Here is a 17,279-nt window from a genome sequence, read left to right as displayed (position 1 = left end):
GCCAGACCAGCATACTTTGTTACAATTTGCAATCACTCAAATCCAAAATACCTTCTTAAGCCTCCTTGTGCAAAACAAAAAAACAAAAGCTGTTTCTGCCCGGTTTCGAACCGAGGACCTTTCGCGTGTGAGGCGAACGTGATAACCACTACACTACAGAAACTTGGATATGGCACAATAGGTTCAAAAAGATTCTCAAACTAAGACCCAACGTTTTTGCATTGTATAATATGCATTGTTTAGGATGCTTTGCATTTTATAATAAAGAAAGAAAAATGCCCAGAGGATTTCAAAAAACAAAACTAGTTTGCTTGACCTTTTGTGTTTCATTTAAGATCACTTCAGAGCGCAGACTGATTGCACTCTACAGGATTAATATGGACAGTGTTGTGTTTTACGAAACAAAGCAATGACAGCCACTTGCATAGCTGCTTGATGCTTTGCTGGGAGTCAGTATTATAATGCAAAAGAAAAACAGGGATTGTTTCTGCTCGGTATCGAACCGAGGACCTTTCGCGTGTTAGGCGAACGTGATAACCACTACACCACAGAAACCTGACATGACAGCACAGGTTCTCTATAGAACTGGTAAAAACAAGATCAAACTTGTTTGGGGCCTCAGATATCCAGTCCTTAAAGAAAAATATCCAAATGAAATAAACCACAAAGGTAACTTGCTTATTGTTCATTGTTTCAATTGAATTAAATTCTTAGCACAAGGTCATACAATTAAACAAGATTCGTTGTGTGGCAAGGATACATTTTGGAGCACCTGGTAAACGTGATTCCAACAGACAATGGGCTTGTGAGTTTCTGTAGTGTAGTGGTCATCACATTCGCTTTACACGCGAGAGGTCCTCGGTTCGAAACCGGGCAGAAACATGCTTTTTTTTTTTGGTCTTTGTTTACAGTTTTGGAAAAACAACTTGTCAATGTACTCAGAAAACATGATGTCATTTCTGCCCAGTTTAAAGCCAGACCAGCATACTTTGTTACAATTTGCAATCACTCAAATCCAAAATACCTTCTTAAGCCTCCTTGTGCAAAACAAAAAAACAAAAGCTGTTTCTGCCCGGTTTCGAACCGAGGACCTTTCGCGTGTGAGGCGAACGTGATAACCACTACACTACAGAAACTTGGATATGGCACAATAGGTTCAAAAAGATTCTCAAACTAAGACCCAACGTTTTTGCATTGTATAATATGCATTGTTTAGGATGCTTTGCATTTTATAATAAAGAAAGAAAAATGCCCAGAGGATTTCAAAAAACAAAACTAGTTTGCTTGACCTTTTGTGTTTCATTTAAGATCACTTCAGAGCGCAGACTGATTGCACTCTACAGGATTAATATGGACAGTGTTGTGTTTTACGAAACAAAGCAATGACAGCCACTTGCATAGCTGCTTGATGCTTTGCTGGGAGTCAGTATTATAATGCAAAAGAAAAACAGGGATTGTTTCTGCTCGGTATCGAACCGAGGACCTTTCGCGTGTTAGGCGAACGTGATAACCACTACACCACAGAAACCTGACATGTCAGCACAGGTTCTCTATAGAACTGGTAAAAACAAGATCAAACTTGTTTGGGGCCTCAGATATCCAGTCCTTAAAGAAAAATATCCAAATGAAATAAACCACAAAGGAAACTTGCTTATTGTTCATTGTTTCAATTGAATTAAATTCTTAGCACAAGGTCATACAATTAAACAAAATTCGTTGTGTGGCAAGGATACATTTTGGAGCACCTGGTAAACGTGATTCCAACAGACAATGGGCTTGTGAGTTTCTGTAGTGTAGTGGTCATCACATTCGCTTTACACGCGAGAGGTCCTCGGTTCGAAACCGGGCAGAAACATGCTTTTTTTTTTGGTCTTTGTTTACAGTTTTGGAAAAACAACTTGTCAATGTACTCAGAAAACATGATGTCATTTCTGCCCAGTTTAAAGCCAGACCAGCATACTTTGTTACAATTTGCAATCACTCAAATCCAAAATACCTTCTTAAGCCTCCTTGTGCAAAACAAAAAAACAAAAGCTGTTTCTGCCCGGTTTCGAACCGAGGACCTTTCGCGTGTGAGGCGAACGTGATAACCACTACACTACAGAAACTTAGATATGGCACAATAGGTTCAAAAAGATTCTCAAACTAAGACCCAACGTTTTTGCATTGTATAATATGCATTGTTTAGAATGCTTTGCATTGTATAATAAAGAAAGAAAAATGCCCAGAGGAATTTCAAAAAACAAATCTAGTTTGCTTGACCTTTTGTGTTTCATTTAAGATCACTTCAGAGCGCAGACTGATTGCACTCTACAGGATTAATATGGACAGTGTTGTGTTTTACGAAACAAAGCAATGACAGCCACTTGCATAGCTGCTTGATGCTTTGCTGGGAGTCAGTATTATAATGCAAAAGAAAAACAGGGATTGTTTCTGCTCGGTATCGAACCGAGGACCTTTCGCGTGTTAGGCGAACGTGATAACCACTACACCACAGAAACCTGACATGTCAGCACAGGTTCTCTATAGAACTGGTAAAAACAAGATCAAACTTGTTTGGGGCCTCAGATATCCAGTCCTTAAAGAAAAATATCCAAATGAAATAAACCACAAAGGAAACTTGCTTATTGTTCATTGTTTCAATTGAATTAAATTCTTAGCACAAGGTCATACAATTAAACAAGATTCGTTGTGTGGCAAGGATACATTTTGGAGCACCTGGTAAACGTGATTCCAACAGACAATGGGCTTGTGAGTTTCTGTAGTGTAGTGGTCATCACATTCGCTTTACACGCGAGAGGTCCTCGGTTCGAAACCGGGCAGAAACATGCTTTTTTTTTTGGTCTTTGTTTACAGTTTTGGAAAAACAACTTGTCAATGTACTCAGAAAACATGATGTCATTTCTGCCCAGTTTAAAGCCAGACCAGCATACTTTGTTACAATTTGCAATCACTCAAATCCAAAATACCTTCTTAAGCCTCCTTGTGCAAAACAAAAAAACAAAAGCTGTTTCTGCCCGGTTTCGAACCGAGGACCTTTCGCGTGTGAGGCGAACGTGATAACCACTACACTACAGAAACTTGGATATGGCACAATACGTTCAAAAAGATTCTCAAACTAAGACCCAACGTTTTTGCATTGTATAATATGCATTGTTTAGGATGCTTTGCATTTTATAATAAAGAAAGAAAAATGCCCAGAGGATTTCAAAAAACAAAACTAGTTTGCTTGACCTTTTGTGTTTCATTTAAGATCACTTCAGAGCGCAGACTGATTGCACTCTACAGGATTAATATGGACAGTGTTGTGTTTTACGAAACAAAGCAATGACAGCCACTTGCATAGCTGCTTGATGCTTTGCTGGGAGTCAGTATTATAATGCAAAAGAAAAACAGGGATTGTTTCTGCTCGGTATCGAACCGAGGACCTTTCGCGTGTTAGGCGAACGTGATAACCACTACACCACAGAAACCTGACATGTCAGCACAGGTTCTCTATAGAACTGGTAAAAACAAGATCAAACTTGTTTGGGGCCTCAGATATCCAGTCCTTAAAGAAAAATATCCAAATGAAATAAACCACAAAGGAAACTTGCTTATTGTTCATTGTTTCAATTGAATTAAATTCTTAGCACAAGGTCATACAATTAAACAAAATTCGTTGTGTGGCAAGGATACATTTTGGAGCACCTGGTAAACGTGATTCCAACAGACAATGGGCTTGTGAGTTTCTGTAGTGTAGTGGTCATCACATTCGCTTTACACGCGAGAGGTCCTCGGTTCGAAACCGGGCAGAAACATGCTTTTTTTTTTGGTCTTTGTTTACAGTTTTGGAAAAACAACTTGTCAATGTACTCAGAAAACATGATGTCATTTCTGCCCAGTTTAAAGCCAGACCAGCATACTTTGTTACAATTTGCAATCACTCAAATCCAAAATACCTTCTTAAGCCTCCTTGTGCAAAACAAAAAAACAAAAGCTGTTTCTGCCCGGTTTCGAACCGAGGACCTTTCGCGTGTGAGGCGAACGTGATAACCACTACACTACAGAAACTTGGATATGGCACAATAGGTTCAAAAAGATTCTCAAACTAAGACCCAACGTTTTTGCATTGTATAATATGCATTGTTTAGAATGCATTTGCATTTTATAATAAAGAAAGAAAAATGCCCAGAGGATTTCAAAAAACAAAACTAGTTTGCTTGACCTTTTGTGTTTCATTTAAGATCACTTCAGAGCGCAGACTGATTGCACTCTACAGGATTAATATGGACAGTGTTGTGTTTTACGAAACAAAGCAATGACAGCCACTTGCATAGCTGCTTGATGCTTTGCTGGGAGTCAGTATTTATAATGCAAAGAAAAACAGGGATTGTTTCTGCTCGGTATCGAACCGAGGACCTTTCGCGTGTTAGGCGAACGTGATAACCACTACACCACAGAAACCTGACATGACAGCACAGGTTCTCTATAGAACTGGTAAAAACAAGATCAAACTTGTTTGGGGCCTCAGATATCCAGTCCTTAAAGAAAAATATCCAAATGAAATAAACCACAAAGGTAACTTGCTTATTGTTCATTGTTTCAATTAAATTAAATTCTTAGCACAAGGTCATACAATTAAACAAATTCGTTGTGTGGCAAGGATACATTTTGGAGCACCTGGTAAACGTGATTCCAACAGACAATGGGCTTGTGAGTTTCTGTAGTGTAGTGGTCATCACATTCGCTTTACACGCGAGAGGTCCTCGGTTCGAAACCGGGCAGAAACATGCTTTTTTTTTTGGTCTTTGTTTACAGATTTGGAAAAACAACTTGTCAATGTACTCAGAAAACATGATGTCATTTCTGCCCAGTTTAAAGCCAGACCAGCATACTTTGTTACAATTTGCAATCACTCAAATCCAAAATACCTTCTTAAGCCTCCTTGTGCAAAACAAAAAAACAAAAGCTGTTTCTGCCCGGTTTCGAACCGAGGACCTTTCGCGTGTGAGGCGAACGTGATAACCACTACACTACAGAAACTTGGATATGGCACAATACGTTCAAAAAGATTCTCAAACTAAGACCCAACGTTTTTGCATTGTGTAATATGCATTGTTTAGGATGCTTTGCATTGTAAAATAAAGAAAGAAAAATGCCCAGAAAATTTAAATAAACAAATCTAGTTTGCTTGACCTTTTGTGTTTCATTTAAGATCACTTCAGAGCGCAGACTGATTGCACTCTACAGGATTAATATGGACAGTGTTGTGTTTTACGAAACAAAGCAATGACAGCCACTTGCATAGCTGCTTGATGCTTTGCTGGGAGTCAGTATTATAATGCAAAAGAAAAACAGGGATTGTTTCTGCTCGGTATCGAACCGAGGACCTTTCGCGTGTTAGGCGAACGTGATAACCACTACACCACAGAAACCTGACATGACAGCACAGTTTCTCTATAGAACTGGTAAAAACAAGATCAAACTTGTTTGGGGCCTCAGATATCCAGTCCTTAAAGAAAAATATCCAAATGAAATAAACCACAAAGGAAACTTGCTTATTGTTCATTGTTTCAATTGAATTAAATTCTTAGCACAAGGTCATACAATTAAACAAGATTCGTTGTGTGGCAAGGATACATTTTGGAGCACCTGGTAAACGTGATTCCAACAGACAATGGGCTTGTGAGTTTCTGTAGTGTAGTGGTCATCACATTCGCTTTACACGCGAGAGGTCCTCGGTTCGAAACCGGGCAGAAACATGCTTTTTTTTTTGGTCTTTGTTTACAGTTTTGGAAAAACAACTTGTCAATGTACTCAGAAAACATGATGTCATTTCTGCCCAGTTTAAAGCCAGACCAGCATACTTTGTTACAATTTGCAATCACTCAAATCCAAAATACCTTCTTAAGCCTCCTTGTGCAAAACAAAAAAACAAAAGCTGTTTCTGCCCGGTTTCGAACCGAGGACCTTTCGCGTGTGAGGCGAACGTGATAACCACTACACTACAGAAACTTGGATATGGCACAATAGGTTCAAAAAGATTCTCAAACTAAGACCCAACGTTTTTGCATTGTGTAATATGCATTGTTTAGGATGCTTTGCATTGTATAATAAAGAAAGAAAAATGCCCAGAAAATTTAAATAAACAAATCTAGTTTGCTTGACCTTTTGTGTTTCATTTAAGATCACTTCAGAGCGCAGACTGATTGCACTCTACAGGATTAATATGGACAGTGTTGTGTTTTACGAAACAAAGCAATGACAGCCACTTGCATAGCTGCTTGATGCTTTGCTGGGAGTCAGTATTATAATGCAAAAGAAAAACAGGGATTGTTTCTGCTCGGTATCGAACCGAGGACCTTTCGCGTGTTAGGCGAACGTGATAACCACTACACCACAGAAACCTGACATGTCAGCACAGGTTCTCTATAGAACTGGTAAAAACAAGATCAAACTTGTTTGGGGCCTCAGATATCCAGTCCTTAAAGAAAAATATCCAAATGAAATAAACCACAAAGGAAACTTGCTTATTGTTCATTGTTTCAATTGAATTAAATTCTTAGCACAAGGTCATACAATTAAACAAAATTCGTTGTGTGGCAAGGATACATTTTGGAGCACCTGGTAAACGTGATTCCAACAGACAATGGGCTTGTGAGTTTCTGTAGTGTAGTGGTCATCACATTCGCTTTACACGCGAGAGGTCCTCGGTTCGAAACCGGGCAGAAACATGCTTTTTTTTTTGGTCTTTGTTTACAGTTTTGGAAAAACAACTTGTCAATGTACTCAGAAAACATGATGTCATTTCTGCCCAGTTTAAAGCCAGACCAGCATACTTTGTTACAATTTTCAATCACTCAAAACCAAAATATCTTCTTAAGCCTCCTTGTGCAAAACAAAAAAACAAAAGCTCTTTCTGCCCGGTTTCGAACCGAGGACCTTTCGCGTGTGAGGCGAACGTGATAACCACTACACTACAGAAACTTGGATATGGCACAATACGTTCAAAAAGATTCTCAAACTAAGACCCAACGTTTTTGCATTGTATAATATGCATTGTTTAGGATGCATTGCATTTTATAATAAAGAAAGAAAAATGCCCAGAGGATTTCAAAAAACAAAACTAGTTTGCTTGACCTTTTGTGTTTCATTTAAGATCACTTCAGAGCGCAGACTGATTGCACTCTAAAGGATTAATATGGACAGTGTTGTGTTTTACGAAACAAAGCAATGACAGCCACTTGCATAGCTGCTTGATGCTTTGCTGGGAGTCAGTATTTTAATGCAAAGGAAAAACAGGGATTGTTTCTGCTCGGTATCGAACCGAGGACCTTTCGCGTGTTAGGCGAACGTGATAACCACTACACCACAGAAACCTGACATGACAGCACAGGTTCTCTATAGAACTGGTAAAAACAAGATCAAACTTGTTTGGGGCCTCAGATATCCAGTCCTTAAAGAAAAATATCCAAATGAAATAAACCACAAAGGTAACTTGCTTATTGTTCATTGTTTCAATTAAATTAAATTCTTAGCACAAGGTCATACAATTAAACAAAATTCGTTGTGTGGCAAGGATACATTTTGGAGCACCTGGTAAATGTGATTCCAACAGACAATGGGCGTGTGCGTTTCTGTAGTGTAGTGGTCATCACATTCGCTTTACACGCGAGAGGTCCTTGGTTCGAAACCGGGCAGAAACATGCTTTTTTTTTGGTCTTTATTTACAGTTTTGGAAAAACAACTTGTCAATGTACTCAGAAAACATGATGTCATTTCTGCCCAGTTTAAAGCCAGACCAGCATACTTTGTTACAATTTGCAATCACTCAAAACCAAAATATCTTCTTAAGCCTCCTTGTGCAAAACAAAAAAACAAAAGCTGTTTCTGCCCGGTTTCGAACCGAGGACCTTTCGCGTGTGAGGCGAACGTGATAACCACTACACTACAGAAACTTGGATATGGCACAATACGTTCAAAAAGATTCTCAAACTAAGACAAACTAAGACAGTGTTGTGTTTTACGAAACAAAGCAATGACTGCCACTTGCATAGCTGCTTGATGCTTTGCTGGGAGTCAGTATTAAAATGCAAAACAAAAACAGGGATTGTTTCTGCTAGGTATCGAACCGAGGACCTTTCGCGTGTTAGGCGAACGTGATAACCACTACACCACAGAAACCTGACATGACAGCACAGGTTCTCTATAGAACTGGTAAAAACAAGACCAAACTTGTTTGGGGCCTCAAATATCAAGTCCTTAAAGTCCTTACATTTTGGAGCACCTGGTAAACGTGATTCCAACAGGCGATGGGCTTGTGAGTTTCTGTAGTGTACTGGTCATCATTATCGCTATACACGCGAGAGGTCCTCGGTTTGAAACCGGGCAGAAACATGCTTTTTTTTGGTCTTTGTTTACAGTTTTGGAAAAACAACTTGTCAATGTACTCAGAAAACATGATGTCATTTCTGCCCAGTTTAAAGCCAGACCAGCATACTTTGTTACAATTTGCAATCACTCAAATCCAAAATACCTTCTTAAGCCTCATTGTGCAAAACAAAAAAACAAAAGCTGTTTCTGCCCGGTTTCGAACCGAGGACCTTTCGCGTGTGAGGCGAACGTGATAACCACTACACTACAGAAACTTGGATTTGGCACAATACGTTCAAAAAGATTCTCAAACTAAGACCCAACGTTTTTGCATTGTATAATATGCATTGTTTAGGATGCTTTGCATTTTATAACAAAGAAAGAAAAATGCCCAGAGGATTTCAAAAAACAAAACTAGTTTGCTTGACCTTTTGTGTTTCATTTAAGATCACTTCAGAGCGCAGACTGATTGCACTCTACAGGATTAATATGGACAGTGTTGTGTTTTACGAAACAAAGCAATGACAGCCACTTGCATAGCTGCTTGATGCTTTGCTGGGAGTCAGTATTAAAATGCAAAACAAAAACAGGGATTGTTTCTGCTAGGTATCGAACCGAGGACCTTTCGCGTGTTAGGCGAACGTGATAACCACTACACCACAGAAACCTGACATGACAGCACAGGTTCTCTATAGAACTGGTAAAAACAAGACCAAACTTGTTTGGGGCCTCAAATATCAAGTCCTTAAAGTCCTTACATTTTGGAGCACCTGGTAAACGTGATTCCAACAGGCGATGGGCTTGTGAGTTTCTGTAGTGTACTGGTCATCACATTCGCTATACACGCGAGAGGTCCTCGGTTTGAAACCGGGCAGAAACATGCTTTTTTTTTGGTCTTTGTTTACAGTTTTGGAAAAACAACTTGTCAATGTACTTATAAAACATGATGTCATTTCTGCCCAGTTTAAAGCCAGACCAGCATACTTTGTTAAAATTTGCAATCACTCAAATCCAAAATACCTTCTTAAGCCTCCTTGTGCAAAACAAAAAAACAAAAGCTGTTTCTGCCCGGTTTCAAACCGAGGACCTTTCGCGTGTGAGGCGCACGTGATAACCACTACAATACAGAAACTTAGATATGGCACAATAGGTTCAAAAAGATTCTCAAACTAAGACCCAACGTTTTTGCATTGTATAATATGCATTGTTTAGAATGCTTTGCATTTTATAATAAAGAAAGAAAAATGCCCAGAGGATTTCAAAAAACAAAACTAGTTTGCTTGACCTTTTGTGTTTCATTTAAGATCACTTCAGAGCGCAGACTGATTGCACTCTACAGGATTAATATGGACAGTGTTGTGTTTTACGAAACAAAGCAATGACAGCCACTTGCATAGCTGCTTGATGCTTTGCTGGGAGTCAGTATTTTAATGCAAAAGAAAAACAGGGATTGTTTCTGCTCGGTATCGAACCGAGGACCTTTCGCATGTTAGGCGAACGTGATAACCACTACACCACAGAAACCTGACATGACAGCACAGGTTCTCTATAGAACTGGTAAAAACAAGATCAAACTTGTTTGGGGCCTCAGATATCCAGTCCTTAAAGAAAAATATCCAAATGAAATAAACCACAAAGGTAACTTGCTTATTGTTTCAATTGAATTAAATTCTTAGCACAAGGTCATACAATTAAACAAGATTCGTTGTGTGGCAAGGATACATTTTGGAGCACCTGGTAAATGTGATTCCAACAGACAATGGGCTTGTGAGTTTCTGTAGTGTAGTGGTCATCACATTCGCGTTACACGAGAGAGGTCCTCGGTCCGAAACCGGGCAGATACATGCTTTTTTATTTGGTCTTTGTTTACAGTTTTGGAAAAACAACTTGTCAATGTACTCAGAAAACATGATGTCATTTCTGCCCAGTTTAAAGCCAGACCAGCATACTTTGTTACAATTTGCAATCACTCAAATCCAAAATACCTTCTTAAGCCTCATTGTGCAAAACAAAAGAACAAAAGCGATTTCTGCCCGGTTTCGAACCGAGGACCTTTCGCGTGTGAGGCGAACGTGATAACCACTACACTACAGAAACTTGGATATGGCACAATACGTTCAAAAAGATTATCAAACTAAGACCCAACGTTTTTGCATTGTATAATATGCATTGTTTAGGATGCATTGCATTTTATAATAAACAAAGAAAGAAAAATGCCCAGAGGATTTCAAAAAACAAAACTAGTTTGCTTGACCTTTTGTGTTTCATTTAAGATCACTTCAGAGCGCACACTGATTGCACTCTACAGGATTAATATGGACAGTGTTGTGTTTTACGAAACAAAGCAATGACAGCCACTTGCATAGCTGCTTGATGCTTTGCTGGGAGTCAGTATTATAATGCAAAAGAAAAACAGGGATTGTTTCTGCTCGGTATCGAACCGAGGACCTTTCGCGTGTTAGGCGAACGTGATAACCACTACACCACAGAAACCTGACATGACAGCACAGGTTCTCTGTAGAACTGGTAAAAACAAGATCAAACTTGTTTGGGGCCTCAGATATCCAGTCCTTAAAGAAAAATATCCAAATGAAATAAACCACAAAGGTAACTTGCTTATTGTTCATTGTTTCATTTACATTTACATTTACAGCATTTACCAGACGCCCTTATCCAGAGCGACTTACAATCAGTAGTTACAGGGACAGTCTCCCTGGAGCAACTTAGGGTTAAGTGTCTTGCTCAGGGACACAATGGTAGTAAGTGGGATTCGAACCTGGGTCTTCTGGTTCAGAGGCGAGTGTGTTACCCACTAGGCTACTACCACCCTGGTAGTAGCCTAGTGGGCTTAATTGTTTCAATTAAATTAAATTCTTAGCACAAGGTCATACAATTAAACAAGATTCGTTGTGTGGCAAGGATACATTTTGGAGCACCTGGTTAACATGATTCCAACAGACAATGGGCTTGTGAATTTCTGTAGTCTAGGGGTCATCACATTCGCTTTACACACGAGAGGTCCTTCCTTCGAAAGCGGGCAGAAACATGCTTTTTTTTTGGTCTTTGTTTACAGTTTTGGAAAAACAACTTGTCAATGTACTCAGAAAACATGATGTCATTTCTGCCCAGTTTAAAGCCAGACCAGCATACTTTGTTACAATTTGCAATCAGTCAAAACCAAACTATCTTCTTAAGCCTCCTTGTGCAAAACAAAAAAACAAAAGCTGTTTCTGCCCGGTTTCGAACCGAGGACCTTTCGCGTGTGAGGCGAACGTGATAACCACTACACTACAGAAACTTGGATATGGCACAATACGTTCAAAAAGATTCTCAAACTAAGACAAACTAAGACAGTGTTGTGTTTTACGAAACAAAGCAATGACAGCCACTTGCATAGCTGCTTGATGCTTTGCTGGGAGTCAGTATTATAATGCAAAAGAAAAACAGGGATTGTTTCTGCTCGGTATCGAACCGAGGACCTTTCGCGTGTTAGGCGAACGTGATAACCACTACACCACAGAAAACTGACATGACAGCACAGGTTCTCTATAGAACTGGTAAAAACAAGATCAAACTTGTTTGGGGCCTCAGATATCCAGTCCTTAAAGAAAAATATCCAAATGAAATAAACCACAAAGGTAACTTGCTTATTGTTCATTGTTTCAATTAAATTAAATTCTTAGCACAAGGTCATACAATTAAACAAAATTCGTTGTGTGGCAAGGATACATTTTGGAGCACCTGGTAAACGTGATTCCAACAGACAATGGGCTTGTGAGTTTCTGTAGTGTAGTGGTTATCACATTCGCTTTACACACGAGAGGTCCTCGGTTCGAAACCGGGCAGAAACATGCTTTTTTTTTTTGGTCTTTGTTTACAGTTTTGGAAAAAACAACTTGTCAACGTACTCAGAAACATGATGTCATTTCTGCCCAGTTTAAAGCCAGACCAGCATACTTTGTTACAATTTGCAATCACTCAAATCCAAAATACCTTCTTAAGCCTCCTTGTGCAAAACAAAAAAACAAAAGCTGTTTCTGCCCGGTTTCGAACCAAGGACCTTTCGCGTGTGAGGCGAACGTGATTACCACTACACTACAGAAACTTAGATATGACACAATAGGTTCAAAAAGATTCTCAAACTAAGACCCAACGTTTTTGCATTGTATAATATGCATTGTTTAGGATGCTTTGCATTTTATAACAAAGAAAGAAAAATGCCCAGAGGATTTCAAAAAACAAAACTAGTTTGCTTGACCTTTTGTGTTTCATTTAAGATCACTTCAGAGCGCAGACTGATTGCACTCTAAAGGATTAATATGGACAGTGTTGTGTTTTACGAAACAAAGCAATGACAGCCACTTGCATAGCTGCTTGATGCTTTGCTGGGAGTCAGTATTATAATGCAAAAGAAAAACAGGGATTGTTTCTGCTCGGTATCGAACCGAGGACCTTTCGCGTGTTAGGCGAACGTGACAACCACTACACCACAGAAACCTGCCATGACAGCACAGGTTCTCTATAGAACTGGTAAAAACAAGATCAAACTTGTTTGGGGCCTCAGATATCCAGTCCTTAAAGAAAAATATCCAAATGAAATAAACCACAAAGGTAACTTGCTTATTGTTCATTGTTTCAATTAAATTAAATTCTTAGCACAAGGTCATAAAATTTAACAAGATTCGTTGTGTGGCAAGGATACATTTTGGAGCACCTGGTAAACGTGATTCCAACAGACAATGGGCTTGTGAGTTTCTGTAGTGTAGTGGTCATCACATTCGCTTTACACGCGAGAGGTCCTCGGTTCGAAACCGGGCAGAAACATGCTTTTTTTTTTGGTCTTTGTTTACAGTTTTGGAAAAACAACTTGTCAATGTACTCAGAAAACATGATGTCATTTCTGCCCAGTTTAAAGCCAGACCAGCATACTTTGTTACAATTTGCAATCACTCAAATCCAAAATACCTTCTTAAGCCTCCTTGTGCAAAACAAAAAAACAAAAGCTGTTTCTGCCCGGTTTCGAACCGAGGACCTTTCGCGTGTGAGGCGAACGTGATAACCACTACACTACAGAAACTTGGATATGGCACAATACGTTCAAAAAGATTCTCAAACTAAGACCCAACGTTTTTGCATTGTGTAATATGCATTGTTTAGGATGCTTTGCATTGTATAATAAAGAAAGAAAAATGCCCAGAAAATTTAAATAAACAAATCTAGTTTGCTTGACCTTTTGTGTTTCATTTAAGATCACTTCAGAGCGCAGACTGATTGCACTCTACAGGATTAATATGGACAGTGTTGTGTTTTACGAAACAAAGCAATGACAGCCACTTGCATAGCTGCTACAGAAACTTGGATATGGCACAATACGTTCAAAAAGATTCTCAAACTAAGACCCAACGTTTTTGCATTGTATAATATGCATTGTTTAGGATGCTTTGCATTTTATAATAAAGAAAAATGCCCAGAGGATTTCAAAAAACAAAACTAGTTTGCTTGACCTTTTGTGTTTCATTTAAAATCACTTCAGAGCGCAGACTGATTGCACTCTACAGGATTAATATGGACAGTGTTGTGTTTTACGAAACAAAGCAATGACAGCCACTTGCATAGCTGCTTGATGCTTTCCTGGGAGTCAGTATTATAATGCAAAAGAAAAACATGGATTGTTTCTGCTCGGTATCGAACCGAGGACCTTTCGCGTGTTAGGCGAACGTGATAACCACTACACCACAGAAACCTGACATGACAGCACAGGTTCTCTATAGAACTGGTAAAAACAAGATCAAACTTGTTTGGGGCCTCAGATATCCAGTCCTTAAAGAAAAATATCCAAATGAAATAAACCACAAAGGTAACTTGCTTATTGTTCATTGTTTCAATTAAATTAAATTCTTAGCACAAGGTCATACAATTAAACAAAATTCGTTGTGTGGCAAGGATACATTTTGGAGCACCTGGTAAACGTGATTCCAACAGACAATGGGCATGTGAGTTTCTGTAGTGTAGTGGTCATCACATTCGCTTTACACGCGAGAGGTCCTCGGTTCGAAACCGGGCCGAAACATGCTTTTTTTTTTGGTCTTTATTTACAGTTTTGGAAAAACAACTTGTCAATGTACTCAGAAATCATGATGTCATTTCTGCCCAGTTTAAAGCCAGACCAGCATACTTTGTTACAATTTGCAATCACTCAAAACCAAAACATCTTCTTAAGCCTCCTTGTGCAAAACAAAAAAACAAAAGCTGTTTCTGCCCGGTTTCGAACCGAGGACCTTTCGCGTGTGAGGCGAACGTGATAACCACTACACTACAGAAACTTGGATATGGAACAATACGTTCAAAAAGATTATCAAACTAAGACCCAACGTTTTTGCATTGTATAATATGCATTGTTTAGGATGCATTGCATTTTATAATAAACAAAAAAAGAAAAATGCCCAGAGGATTTCAAAAAACAAAACTAGTTTGCTTGACCTTTTGTGTTTCATTTAAGATCACTTCAGAGCGCAGACTGATTGCACTCTACAGGATTAATATGGACAGTGTTGTGTTTTACGAAACAAAGCAATGACAGCCACTTGCATAGCTGCTTGATGCTTTGCTGGGAGTCAGTATTTTAATGCAAAGGAAAAACAGGGATTGTTTCTGCTCGGTATCGAACCGAGGACCTTTCGCGTGTTAGGCGAACGTGATAACCACTACACCACAGAAACCTGACATAACAGCACAGGTTCTCTATAGAACTGGTAAAAACAAGATCAAACTTGTTTGGGGCCTCAGATATCCAGTCCTTAAAGAAAAATATCCAAATGAAATAAACCACAAAGGTAACTTGCTTATTGTTCATTGTTTCAATTAAATTAAATTTTTAGCACAAGGTCATACAATTAAACAAGATTCGTTGTGTGGCAAGGATACATTTTGGAGCACCTGGTAAACATGATTCCAACAGACAATGGGCTTGTGAATTTCTGTAGTCTAGGGGTCATCACATTCGCTTTACACACGAGAGGTCCTTCGTCCGAAACCGGGCAGAAACATGCTTTTTTTTTGGTCTTTGTTTACAGTTTTGGAAAAACAACTTGTCAATGTACTCAGAAAACATGATGTCATTTCTGCCCAGTTTAAAGCCAGACCAGCATACTTTGTTACAATTTGCAATCAGTCAAAACCAAAATATCTTCTTAAGCCTCCTTGTGCAAAACAAAAAAACAAAAGCTGTTTCTGCCCGGTTTCGAACCGAGGACCTTTCGCGTGTGAGGCGAAATTGATAACCACTACACTACAGAAACTTGGATATGGCACAATACAGTGTTTCATTTAAGATCACTTCAGAGCGCAGACTGATTGCACTCTACAGGATTAATATGGACAGTGTTGTGTTTTACGAAACAAAGCAATGACAGCCACTTGCATAGCTGCTTGATGCTTTGCTGGGAGTCAGTATTATAATGCAAAAGAAAAACAGGGATTGTTTCTGCTCGGTATCGAACCGAGGACCTTTCGCGTGTTAGGCGAACGTGATAACCACTACACCACAGAAACCTGACATGACAGCACAGGTTCTCTGTAGAACTGGTAAAAACAAGATCAAACTTGTTTGGGGCCTCAGATATCCAGTCCTTAAAGAAAAATATCCAAATGAAATAAACCACAAAGGTAACTTGCTTATTGTTCATTGTTTCATTTACATTTACAGCATTTACCAGACGCCCTTATCCAGAGCGACTTACAATCAGTAGTTACAGGGACAGTCTCCCTGGAGCAACTTAGGGTTAAGTGTCTTGCTCAGGGACACAATGGTAGTAAGTGGGATTCGAACCTGGGTCTTCTGGTTCAGAGGCGAGTGTGTTACCCACTAGGCTACTACCACCCTGGTAGTAGCCTAGTGGGCTTAATTGTTTCAATTAAATTAAATTCTTAGCACAAGGTCATACAATTAAACAAGATTCGTTGTGTGGCAAGGATACATTTTGGAGCACCTGGTTAACATGATTCCAACAGACAATGGGCTTGTGAATTTCTGTAGTCTAGGGGTCATCACATTCGCTTTACACACGAGAGGTCCTTCGTTCGAAAGCGGGCAGAAACATGCTTTTTTTTTGGTCTTTGTTTACAGTTTTGGAAAAACAACTTGTCAATGTACTCAGAAAACATGATGTCATTTCTGCCCAGTTTAAAGCCAGACCAGCATACTTTGTTACAATTTGCAATCAGTCAAAACCAAAATATCTTCTTAAGCCTCCTTGTGCAAAACAAAAAAACAAAAGCTGTTTCTGCCCGGTTTCGAACCGAGGACCTTTCGCGTGTGAGGCGAACGTGATAACCACTACACTACAGAAACTTGGATATGGCACAATACGTTCAAAAAGATTCTCAAACTAGGACCCAACGTTTTTGCATTGTATAATATGCATTGTTTAGGATGCTTTGCATTTTATAACAAAGAAAGAAAAATGCCCAGAGGATTTCAAAAAACAAAACTAGTTTGCTTGACCTTTTGTGTTTCATTTAAGATCACTTCAGAGCGCAGACTGATTGCACTCTACAGGATTAATATGGACAGTGTTGTGTTTTACGAAACAAAGCAATGACAGCCACTTGCATAGCTGCTTGATGCTTTGCTGGGAGTCAGTATTAAAATGCAAAACAAAAACAGGGATTGTTTCTGCTAGGTATCGAACCGAGGACCTTTCGCGTGTTAGGCGAACGTGATAACCACTACACCACAGAAACCTGACATGACAGCACAGGTTCTCTATAGAACTGGTAAAAACAAGATCAAACTTGTTTGGGGCCTCAGATATCCAGTCCTTAAAGAAAAATATCCAAATGAAATAAACCACAAAGGTAACTTGCTTATTGTTTCAATTGAATTAAATTCTTAGCACAAGGTCATACAATTAAACAAGATTCGT

At 39.1% G+C, this 17,279-nt stretch overlaps 47 non-coding genes across 47 annotated transcripts; 11 read left to right on the top strand and 36 right to left on the bottom strand.

Moving 5' to 3' along the window:
- Window positions 1-90: 90 nt before the first annotated feature.
- On the bottom strand, window positions 91-163 carry trnav-cac (transfer RNA valine (anticodon CAC)). Its single transcript has one exon. It is a non-coding gene; the product is annotated as a tRNA-Val (tRNA).
- A 319-nt stretch (window positions 164-482) lies between these two features.
- trnav-aac (transfer RNA valine (anticodon AAC)) lies at window positions 483-555 on the bottom strand. The gene has a single exon. It is a non-coding gene; the product is annotated as a tRNA-Val (tRNA).
- Window positions 556-809: 254 nt separating this feature from the next.
- Window positions 810-882, top strand: trnav-uac (transfer RNA valine (anticodon UAC)). Its single transcript has one exon. It is a non-coding gene; the product is annotated as a tRNA-Val (tRNA).
- A 181-nt stretch (window positions 883-1,063) lies between these two features.
- Window positions 1,064-1,136, bottom strand: trnav-cac (transfer RNA valine (anticodon CAC)). The gene has a single exon. It is a non-coding gene; the product is annotated as a tRNA-Val (tRNA).
- A 319-nt stretch (window positions 1,137-1,455) lies between these two features.
- On the bottom strand, window positions 1,456-1,528 carry trnav-aac (transfer RNA valine (anticodon AAC)). The gene has a single exon. It is a non-coding gene; the product is annotated as a tRNA-Val (tRNA).
- Window positions 1,529-1,782: 254 nt separating this feature from the next.
- On the top strand, window positions 1,783-1,855 carry trnav-uac (transfer RNA valine (anticodon UAC)). Its single transcript has one exon. It is a non-coding gene; the product is annotated as a tRNA-Val (tRNA).
- Window positions 1,856-2,035: 180 nt separating this feature from the next.
- On the bottom strand, window positions 2,036-2,108 carry trnav-cac (transfer RNA valine (anticodon CAC)). The gene has a single exon. It is a non-coding gene; the product is annotated as a tRNA-Val (tRNA).
- Window positions 2,109-2,428: 320 nt separating this feature from the next.
- Window positions 2,429-2,501, bottom strand: trnav-aac (transfer RNA valine (anticodon AAC)). The gene has a single exon. It is a non-coding gene; the product is annotated as a tRNA-Val (tRNA).
- A 254-nt stretch (window positions 2,502-2,755) lies between these two features.
- trnav-uac (transfer RNA valine (anticodon UAC)) lies at window positions 2,756-2,828 on the top strand. The gene has a single exon. It is a non-coding gene; the product is annotated as a tRNA-Val (tRNA).
- A 180-nt stretch (window positions 2,829-3,008) lies between these two features.
- Window positions 3,009-3,081, bottom strand: trnav-cac (transfer RNA valine (anticodon CAC)). The gene has a single exon. It is a non-coding gene; the product is annotated as a tRNA-Val (tRNA).
- A 319-nt stretch (window positions 3,082-3,400) lies between these two features.
- Window positions 3,401-3,473, bottom strand: trnav-aac (transfer RNA valine (anticodon AAC)). The gene has a single exon. It is a non-coding gene; the product is annotated as a tRNA-Val (tRNA).
- A 254-nt stretch (window positions 3,474-3,727) lies between these two features.
- trnav-uac (transfer RNA valine (anticodon UAC)) lies at window positions 3,728-3,800 on the top strand. Its single transcript has one exon. It is a non-coding gene; the product is annotated as a tRNA-Val (tRNA).
- A 180-nt stretch (window positions 3,801-3,980) lies between these two features.
- trnav-cac (transfer RNA valine (anticodon CAC)) lies at window positions 3,981-4,053 on the bottom strand. The gene has a single exon. It is a non-coding gene; the product is annotated as a tRNA-Val (tRNA).
- Window positions 4,054-4,373: 320 nt separating this feature from the next.
- Window positions 4,374-4,446, bottom strand: trnav-aac (transfer RNA valine (anticodon AAC)). The gene has a single exon. It is a non-coding gene; the product is annotated as a tRNA-Val (tRNA).
- A 253-nt stretch (window positions 4,447-4,699) lies between these two features.
- Window positions 4,700-4,772, top strand: trnav-uac (transfer RNA valine (anticodon UAC)). Its single transcript has one exon. It is a non-coding gene; the product is annotated as a tRNA-Val (tRNA).
- Window positions 4,773-4,952: 180 nt separating this feature from the next.
- On the bottom strand, window positions 4,953-5,025 carry trnav-cac (transfer RNA valine (anticodon CAC)). The gene has a single exon. It is a non-coding gene; the product is annotated as a tRNA-Val (tRNA).
- A 319-nt stretch (window positions 5,026-5,344) lies between these two features.
- Window positions 5,345-5,417, bottom strand: trnav-aac (transfer RNA valine (anticodon AAC)). Its single transcript has one exon. It is a non-coding gene; the product is annotated as a tRNA-Val (tRNA).
- A 254-nt stretch (window positions 5,418-5,671) lies between these two features.
- trnav-uac (transfer RNA valine (anticodon UAC)) lies at window positions 5,672-5,744 on the top strand. The gene has a single exon. It is a non-coding gene; the product is annotated as a tRNA-Val (tRNA).
- A 180-nt stretch (window positions 5,745-5,924) lies between these two features.
- Window positions 5,925-5,997, bottom strand: trnav-cac (transfer RNA valine (anticodon CAC)). The gene has a single exon. It is a non-coding gene; the product is annotated as a tRNA-Val (tRNA).
- A 319-nt stretch (window positions 5,998-6,316) lies between these two features.
- trnav-aac (transfer RNA valine (anticodon AAC)) lies at window positions 6,317-6,389 on the bottom strand. Its single transcript has one exon. It is a non-coding gene; the product is annotated as a tRNA-Val (tRNA).
- A 254-nt stretch (window positions 6,390-6,643) lies between these two features.
- Window positions 6,644-6,716, top strand: trnav-uac (transfer RNA valine (anticodon UAC)). Its single transcript has one exon. It is a non-coding gene; the product is annotated as a tRNA-Val (tRNA).
- Window positions 6,717-6,896: 180 nt separating this feature from the next.
- trnav-cac (transfer RNA valine (anticodon CAC)) lies at window positions 6,897-6,969 on the bottom strand. Its single transcript has one exon. It is a non-coding gene; the product is annotated as a tRNA-Val (tRNA).
- A 319-nt stretch (window positions 6,970-7,288) lies between these two features.
- Window positions 7,289-7,361, bottom strand: trnav-aac (transfer RNA valine (anticodon AAC)). Its single transcript has one exon. It is a non-coding gene; the product is annotated as a tRNA-Val (tRNA).
- A 254-nt stretch (window positions 7,362-7,615) lies between these two features.
- trnav-uac (transfer RNA valine (anticodon UAC)) lies at window positions 7,616-7,688 on the top strand. Its single transcript has one exon. It is a non-coding gene; the product is annotated as a tRNA-Val (tRNA).
- A 179-nt stretch (window positions 7,689-7,867) lies between these two features.
- On the bottom strand, window positions 7,868-7,940 carry trnav-cac (transfer RNA valine (anticodon CAC)). The gene has a single exon. It is a non-coding gene; the product is annotated as a tRNA-Val (tRNA).
- A 153-nt stretch (window positions 7,941-8,093) lies between these two features.
- On the bottom strand, window positions 8,094-8,166 carry trnav-aac (transfer RNA valine (anticodon AAC)). Its single transcript has one exon. It is a non-coding gene; the product is annotated as a tRNA-Val (tRNA).
- Window positions 8,167-8,557: 391 nt separating this feature from the next.
- On the bottom strand, window positions 8,558-8,630 carry trnav-cac (transfer RNA valine (anticodon CAC)). Its single transcript has one exon. It is a non-coding gene; the product is annotated as a tRNA-Val (tRNA).
- A 319-nt stretch (window positions 8,631-8,949) lies between these two features.
- trnav-aac (transfer RNA valine (anticodon AAC)) lies at window positions 8,950-9,022 on the bottom strand. Its single transcript has one exon. It is a non-coding gene; the product is annotated as a tRNA-Val (tRNA).
- Window positions 9,023-9,414: 392 nt separating this feature from the next.
- trnav-cac (transfer RNA valine (anticodon CAC)) lies at window positions 9,415-9,487 on the bottom strand. Its single transcript has one exon. It is a non-coding gene; the product is annotated as a tRNA-Val (tRNA).
- A 319-nt stretch (window positions 9,488-9,806) lies between these two features.
- On the bottom strand, window positions 9,807-9,879 carry trnav-aac (transfer RNA valine (anticodon AAC)). The gene has a single exon. It is a non-coding gene; the product is annotated as a tRNA-Val (tRNA).
- A 500-nt stretch (window positions 9,880-10,379) lies between these two features.
- trnav-cac (transfer RNA valine (anticodon CAC)) lies at window positions 10,380-10,452 on the bottom strand. The gene has a single exon. It is a non-coding gene; the product is annotated as a tRNA-Val (tRNA).
- Window positions 10,453-10,775: 323 nt separating this feature from the next.
- trnav-aac (transfer RNA valine (anticodon AAC)) lies at window positions 10,776-10,848 on the bottom strand. Its single transcript has one exon. It is a non-coding gene; the product is annotated as a tRNA-Val (tRNA).
- A 732-nt stretch (window positions 10,849-11,580) lies between these two features.
- Window positions 11,581-11,653, bottom strand: trnav-cac (transfer RNA valine (anticodon CAC)). Its single transcript has one exon. It is a non-coding gene; the product is annotated as a tRNA-Val (tRNA).
- Window positions 11,654-11,806: 153 nt separating this feature from the next.
- On the bottom strand, window positions 11,807-11,879 carry trnav-aac (transfer RNA valine (anticodon AAC)). The gene has a single exon. It is a non-coding gene; the product is annotated as a tRNA-Val (tRNA).
- A 254-nt stretch (window positions 11,880-12,133) lies between these two features.
- Window positions 12,134-12,206, top strand: trnav-uac (transfer RNA valine (anticodon UAC)). The gene has a single exon. It is a non-coding gene; the product is annotated as a tRNA-Val (tRNA).
- Window positions 12,207-12,387: 181 nt separating this feature from the next.
- trnav-cac (transfer RNA valine (anticodon CAC)) lies at window positions 12,388-12,460 on the bottom strand. The gene has a single exon. It is a non-coding gene; the product is annotated as a tRNA-Val (tRNA).
- A 319-nt stretch (window positions 12,461-12,779) lies between these two features.
- On the bottom strand, window positions 12,780-12,852 carry trnav-aac (transfer RNA valine (anticodon AAC)). The gene has a single exon. It is a non-coding gene; the product is annotated as a tRNA-Val (tRNA).
- A 254-nt stretch (window positions 12,853-13,106) lies between these two features.
- On the top strand, window positions 13,107-13,179 carry trnav-uac (transfer RNA valine (anticodon UAC)). The gene has a single exon. It is a non-coding gene; the product is annotated as a tRNA-Val (tRNA).
- Window positions 13,180-13,359: 180 nt separating this feature from the next.
- On the bottom strand, window positions 13,360-13,432 carry trnav-cac (transfer RNA valine (anticodon CAC)). The gene has a single exon. It is a non-coding gene; the product is annotated as a tRNA-Val (tRNA).
- Window positions 13,433-14,025: 593 nt separating this feature from the next.
- On the bottom strand, window positions 14,026-14,098 carry trnav-aac (transfer RNA valine (anticodon AAC)). Its single transcript has one exon. It is a non-coding gene; the product is annotated as a tRNA-Val (tRNA).
- Window positions 14,099-14,352: 254 nt separating this feature from the next.
- Window positions 14,353-14,425, top strand: trnav-uac (transfer RNA valine (anticodon UAC)). Its single transcript has one exon. It is a non-coding gene; the product is annotated as a tRNA-Val (tRNA).
- A 180-nt stretch (window positions 14,426-14,605) lies between these two features.
- Window positions 14,606-14,678, bottom strand: trnav-cac (transfer RNA valine (anticodon CAC)). Its single transcript has one exon. It is a non-coding gene; the product is annotated as a tRNA-Val (tRNA).
- Window positions 14,679-15,001: 323 nt separating this feature from the next.
- Window positions 15,002-15,074, bottom strand: trnav-aac (transfer RNA valine (anticodon AAC)). The gene has a single exon. It is a non-coding gene; the product is annotated as a tRNA-Val (tRNA).
- Window positions 15,075-15,580: 506 nt separating this feature from the next.
- On the bottom strand, window positions 15,581-15,653 carry trnav-cac (transfer RNA valine (anticodon CAC)). Its single transcript has one exon. It is a non-coding gene; the product is annotated as a tRNA-Val (tRNA).
- A 180-nt stretch (window positions 15,654-15,833) lies between these two features.
- Window positions 15,834-15,906, bottom strand: trnav-aac (transfer RNA valine (anticodon AAC)). The gene has a single exon. It is a non-coding gene; the product is annotated as a tRNA-Val (tRNA).
- Window positions 15,907-16,632: 726 nt separating this feature from the next.
- Window positions 16,633-16,705, bottom strand: trnav-cac (transfer RNA valine (anticodon CAC)). The gene has a single exon. It is a non-coding gene; the product is annotated as a tRNA-Val (tRNA).
- Window positions 16,706-17,024: 319 nt separating this feature from the next.
- trnav-aac (transfer RNA valine (anticodon AAC)) lies at window positions 17,025-17,097 on the bottom strand. Its single transcript has one exon. It is a non-coding gene; the product is annotated as a tRNA-Val (tRNA).
- Window positions 17,098-17,279: the final 182 nt, after the last annotated feature.

The sequence above is a fragment of the Denticeps clupeoides genome, chromosome 3 (assembly GCF_900700375.1).
Source record: "Denticeps clupeoides chromosome 3, fDenClu1.1, whole genome shotgun sequence".
Taxonomy (NCBI): domain Eukaryota; kingdom Metazoa; phylum Chordata; class Actinopteri; order Clupeiformes; family Denticipitidae; genus Denticeps; species Denticeps clupeoides.
The sequence above is the reverse complement of the archived record's forward strand: the minus strand, read 5'-3'. Positions and strand labels throughout refer to the sequence as shown.